This window comes from Mustela putorius, unplaced genomic scaffold (genome assembly GCF_011764305.1).
Source record: "Mustela putorius furo isolate JIRA1106 unplaced genomic scaffold, ASM1176430v1.1 tig00003869_pilon_pilon_pilon, whole genome shotgun sequence".
Classification (NCBI taxonomy): domain Eukaryota; kingdom Metazoa; phylum Chordata; class Mammalia; order Carnivora; family Mustelidae; genus Mustela; species Mustela putorius.
The window spans coordinates 8230262-8236261 of NW_025422021.1; positions in this window are offsets into that span (position 1 = coordinate 8230262).

Sequence of the window (6000 nt, forward strand, 5' to 3'; positions counted from 1 at the left end):
AGAAGGGGTGTTGCAGGAGGTTGAAGTCACCTCCTGGAGGAGTTCTGGGTTTGTGCTGCTAAATCTACGTGTCTTTCCCCAGGGTCAGAAAGTAGGGCTTGCTGGAGAATGGGACGAATGTTTATAGCTGGTCCAGATGGCTCAGAAGCAATGCCAGCTCAAGTCATCAGATCCATCAGGATGCTGTCGAAACAAGCAATGCCAAAGTCAGTGGTTTAACACAACAACCTTCATTTCTGGCTCTTGTTACATGCCTCCCTCAAGTGGGGGGGGGTCTGCTCCACGCACACAAAACCATGATAATGGAGCCCCCCAACCCCCATGTAGACGCTACCCTCTGGAATACGCTGCTTTCTCCTTGCCCTGGAAGATCCCAGAAATGACACTCCCTTCTTCTCATAGCCCCTTGATCAGGACCATCACGTGGCCATGCCCAGCGTCAAGGGGGCTGAGACTTGAGAGCTGTTCTGGGCACTGCAGTCAAAGAGCACAGAGGCTTCACAAGGCATGCCCAGCTTTGATCACTGGGCAGTGCTGGAGGCGTGACAGTTTAGCATCATCTCTGACAATATGGAAGAGATGGCAGGGATGGGTAAGTGGTAGGAATGTGCACTTATAAAGATAGAATATTCGAGAGGGTCACTGACAGGCATCAGACTGGCTGTTAGGCAGGTGGCATACACTGGTTGTGTGTTTATGAGTTAAAAGGGCAGGAATCAAGGCTAGAATAATTCCTATGGTATTGTTTCAATGGATACTCCTGGAAACTCACGTAGGTGATTTAAATGTAAGGCGTTCAAGTGTTTGTTTTTGGTGTTTGTGTGTGTGAATGCTTGTTTGGAGTATGGAGAGTAACAGGGGGCCTATTTTTATGAAGAACACATTGTTTAAGTTATTTTGGGTTAATATTGAGTGCGTATTCACATGACTGGGCATTCTGTGGCACTCATGTTTTTGCTCCCCACCAAAATAAGAAGTAGAGGAGACACTTGAATATAAGATCAGAGATTAAATCTACAACTAAATAATAATAAATAACTAAATATAACTATAACTAAATAACTATATATAACTATAACTAAATAATAATAAATAACTAAATAACTCTTCAAAGAAATCAGGTACTCAGTGTATAGTCGAGATCCCGAGAGAGAGCATAGTAGTACGAAGGCTGAAGTTCATCTAATTTACCGTTGCACGTTCCTAGCTAGTCTTTGCCGATTTTCCAAATGCTCTAGTAATTTCAGTGTAGTTTGCATTATCCTTGGATAAAAAAGTAGAAAGCAGTGATTGATACATTCTACCATTTGGTTGTTTTGGTCGGTGGATTATTAAGCAAATATTCTCTATATCTCCTCATACTATTTTGATGGTAATGCATTGGGGGGTACCTGATGAATTTAGTGTCAATGAGTCTATTTTTTAAAAAAAAGATTTTATTTATTTATTTAAAAAAGATTTTATTTATTTATTTGACACAGAGAGATCACAAGTAGGCAGAGAGGCAGGCAGAGAGAGAGGAGGAAGCAGGCTCCCTGATGAGCAGAGAGCCCGATGGGTCCTGGGTTCCATCCCAGGACCCTGGGATCATGACCTGAGCCAAAGGCAGAGGCTTTAACCCACTGAGTCACCCAGGCGCCCCTATTTTTTTTTTTTTTTAAAGTTAACCATTTAATGAATATTTGTTGTTTTGTTTTGCTGAATGAACCCATTTGCTATCTTTTTTCTACTAAGGAAAGTCCTCTGTAACATTCAGTTAAAGCTAATAATGAACATGATCACTTTTTTCTTTTAAAGATATTATTTATTTATTCATGTGAGAGAGAGAGAGAGAGAAGTAGGCTCCCCACTGAGCAGGGAACCTGATGCGGAACTCGATCCCAGCACCCGGGGATCGTGACAGCTGAAGGCAGACGCTTAACTATCTGAGCCAATCAGGAGCCTACTTTTTCTTTTTTTTTAAAGATTTTATTTATTTATTTGGCAGAGAGAAAGAGCACAAGCAGGGGGAGAGGCAGAGACAGAGGAAGAAGTGGGATCCCTGCCGAGCAAGGGGCCTGACACAGGACTCTGGAATCAGGCCCTGAGCTGAAGGCAGACGCTTAACTAAGGGAGCCCCAAACAACTTCATAAACTTTAGCTACAATGATTCTTCCCTCATATGAATACATCCTTCATGCCAGCCTTACAGACACCTTATTCTTAAGATTAAAAAAAAAAAAAAAGATATAGGAGCCTTTAAAAAGTGGACATGAAGCAAGGAAAGAAAGACTTAGAGAAACAATACAAGTGTTTCAGAGCAACTTTCAACATCTTCCATGAGGGACTCCATTATGGTCGAAAAGGTGTCAAGTCGCTACTTTCCTTATGAAGCCCGAGTGTTCCTGTTCCCACATCCTGTGAGGCTGATGCCCACGAGGGGATGTTCTCTTTCTTCCTGCAGCGTGCCTCACTGAGCATTTCTCCTTGGTCATCGGCGTGCAGGCTGGCTTGAAGATGACCCTCAGTCAAACTCTCTTCTTTCTAAGAAAACTGAAAGATCATCAAAGAGCTGGTGGGTTGGAAAGTAGAGGTCACCAACACGGATATATTTAAGGTTGCTATAAAAACAAGATATAAAATATAATGGGAAACTTCTCGACCCTGTCTCGCTTCGTGGCACTGACAAAGCCCACAGAAAGTTGAGCAGCACAGCTAGAGAAGATGCTGTGTGGTATGGCTACTCTACATTGTGCTCCAGAGGGAGAAGCTTTGCTAAAATCTCACAGGTTGAAGTAATAATCAGGAATTTGGATGTTCCCAGAGAAAGATACATAGTGCCTGTTAAATATAATTTCAATTCTATGTATAAGAAACAAGTACAAAAGTTCTTTTTCTACAAGATCTAGTGGACCCCTGCCATCCGTCGACCTACCTGGAGCTTGCTCCCCGCCATGCCGTCAGCTGTACCGCAAGACCCTGGGTGTCAGGAGTGGACGAGTCTTTGTTTCAGCTCTGCCCCCAACGAGAAGTGGAACTCCAGCTTATCTGTTGACTCTTTTTTATCTTCTCTAAAGTCATTCGGTTGATGATTTTTAAGGATTCCCGGTGCTGAAATGGAATGACAGCCAAATGTGCTTCAGAAGGCTGTGTATAAAGTCACTGAATTTTTTAATTTTTTTCCAAGAGGACAGCCAGATTGGACATGTCAGGTGGTCTTGGCATGTTCCTTGCTGATTTTCATAAAGGTTTAAAAAAGAGATTTCCAACTGCCAAGAATCCTCAATGGGGAAGAGACAGTCTCTTCGGTTTTCCTAGCAGTAGAAGAACGGGATATCGACATGCAAAAGAATGAAATTTGGACCCCTCTTGGTGCCACTCACAAAAATTAACTCAAAACGAATTATAGACTTAGCCAAAAGAAAGGAAGCTGTAAAACTCCTAGAAGGAACATAAGGAAAAAGATCATTGACATCAGTCTTGGCAATGATTATTTTTGGAGCATGAAAGCAAAAACCAGAAGCACAAGTACTAAAGCAAATATCAACAAGTGGGACTCCATCAAACTGAAAAGCTTCTGTGCAGCAAAAGAAATAATCAAAATGATGAAAAGGCAACCAATGGAATGGGATCAAATATTTGCAAACCTTATGTCTGATAAGGAATTAATAAACAAAATATATAAAGAACTTACACAGTGCAATAGCAAGAAACCACCCCCCGAAAACCAAAAACCAAACCAAAACAGAACTCAGTTAATTAAAAATGAGCAAAGGACTTGAATAGACATTTCTCCAAAGAAGACATCCAGGTGACCAACAGACCCATGAAGAGGTGCTCAACATCACTGATTCTGGGGGCAATGCAAGTCGAAATTATAATGAGACGTCACCTCACACCTGCTAGAACGGCCATGACCACAACAAAACAAAACAAAAAAACCAGGAGCTGACAAATGCTGGCGAGGATGTGGAGGACTGGGAACCCTTTTGCACTGTGGGTGGGAAGGCAAACTGGTTCAGTCGCTGCGGAAAACAGTATGGAGTTTCCTCAAAAAACGAAAACTAAGACTACCCTGTGATCCAGCAAATCCACTTCTGGTGTATATCTAAAGGAAATGAAATGGCTATCCTGAGGCGACCTCTGTACCCCCTGCTCGTTGAGTGTTACTCACAGTAGCAAAGACTTGAAACAACCCAAGCACCCACTGATGACCAATTGATAAAGGAAGTATGGCGTATGTATACCAAGGAATATTATTAAGCCATAGAAAAGAAGGAAATTCTGCCATTTGTGACCATGTTGGTGGATCTTGAGGCTAAGTGATGTAAATTGGACAGAGAAAAGAAAGACAAATGCCATTTGACCTCATGTACACCTGTAATCTAAAAACATCGAACTATAGGAAGGGTGGAATGGTGGTGACCAGGGCCCAGGGGGAATGAGGAGATGTTCGTCAAAGGGAACAAACTTTCAGTTACAAGATGACTAAGTTCCAGGGACGTATCATGTAGAACATGGTGACAATACCATATTGTCTACTTGAAAGTTGCTATGAGAGTAGAGCTTTCTTACCGTAAAAACAACCACAACAAAGTGGTAACCACGTGAGGTGAAGGACGCCTTGACTAAGCTTATTGTGGTAAACATCTCACAGTGGATATGTCTATCAAATTATCACATTGTACACCTGAGGCTTATACAATGTTGTAGGTCAGTTGGCTCTCAATGAAACCAGAAGAAAGAGGGGTCTCCAACTGCCAGTCAAGCCTGGCCACATTGTGCCGATGGCAGGTCTTCTTTCCCGGCCCCATCAGTGCCCGTGGAGGCAGAGAAAGGCGCTTCTCAGGGGTGACTGAAGAAGCCGAGCACCAAGTGGCATGAACTGAAGTTTGCTTCTGAGAGAATCAAGATGGGAGCCAAGGGAGTGCCAGGAAGCGTGACTGGTAGTGCTAACCAGAGCTCGGGGTTAAGCCCAGTTTCTACCGCGTTGAGCGGGATCGTCACCGTTTCTGCTCAGGGCAGTGTTCGTGCCCAAAGGCATTTGGGGCCAGCTCACTGTTGACATCTGGCAAGGGCTGGGTAATCTGATATTTTCGTTTATCCTTTTAAGTGGGGGAAGAGGGAACACCTAACTGCTTTTTCCAACTAAAACTAAAAACCACTCATCCCAGAACACATGAAATGAAAACACGACACATGTTTTTCCTTGAGCACTTTGCGCCCTGCGCTGTTGCTCTGGATTCTTTTGTTTGGCCAGCTCGGCCTGCGGTCTTCCCCATCGCAGATGATGGCAGCTCCAGCTTTCCAGTTACTCGGGCCAAACCCCTTGGAGTCCTCCCACAGGAAATCCTCTTGGCTTTACCTTCACTCGGTATCCAGAATCCAGCCTCTCCTCATCATTGCCACCGCTGCCCCCCAGCTCCGGGTTCCCATCATCTCTCAGCTGGACTCTTGTGGACACCTCCTATCTGCTCTCCCTCCTTTTGTCTACACTTGGCATGGCAGCCAGAGCGAGCCTGTGACAACACAAGGCAGACCACACCACACCTTTGCTCATGGCAAAAGCAAAAATTCTGTGTTCTGTAAGGCTTTGCAGGATCCGCTGCTGTGCTGAGTCTCTGACCAACTGTCCTCCTCTTGTTTATTCCTCTCGGGTGGTAGATGGCTCCCGGTCTCTCAAGCCAGCCAAGTACACTCCTGCCCCAGGGCCCTTGCACTGGCTGTTTATTCTGTCTGCAACACTCTCCCCCTAGATAACTGTCTAGCTTGCACACTCACTTTCTTTGGGTCTTGATATTATGTCACATTCTCAGGAAGGCCTTCCTGGCCCCCAGATCTAACAGCGCCAACTACCACTGATATCACCTGTATCTCTTTCTGCTTTACCTTCCTCCATAGTTCTCATACCATCTAGCATCTAGTGTATTTTCGTTTCATTCATTTATTCTCTTTCCTCATTAGAATGACAGCTTCTTGGAAGTGGCTTTTGCCTGTTTTGTTTGCTGCGGCTTTCCCAGC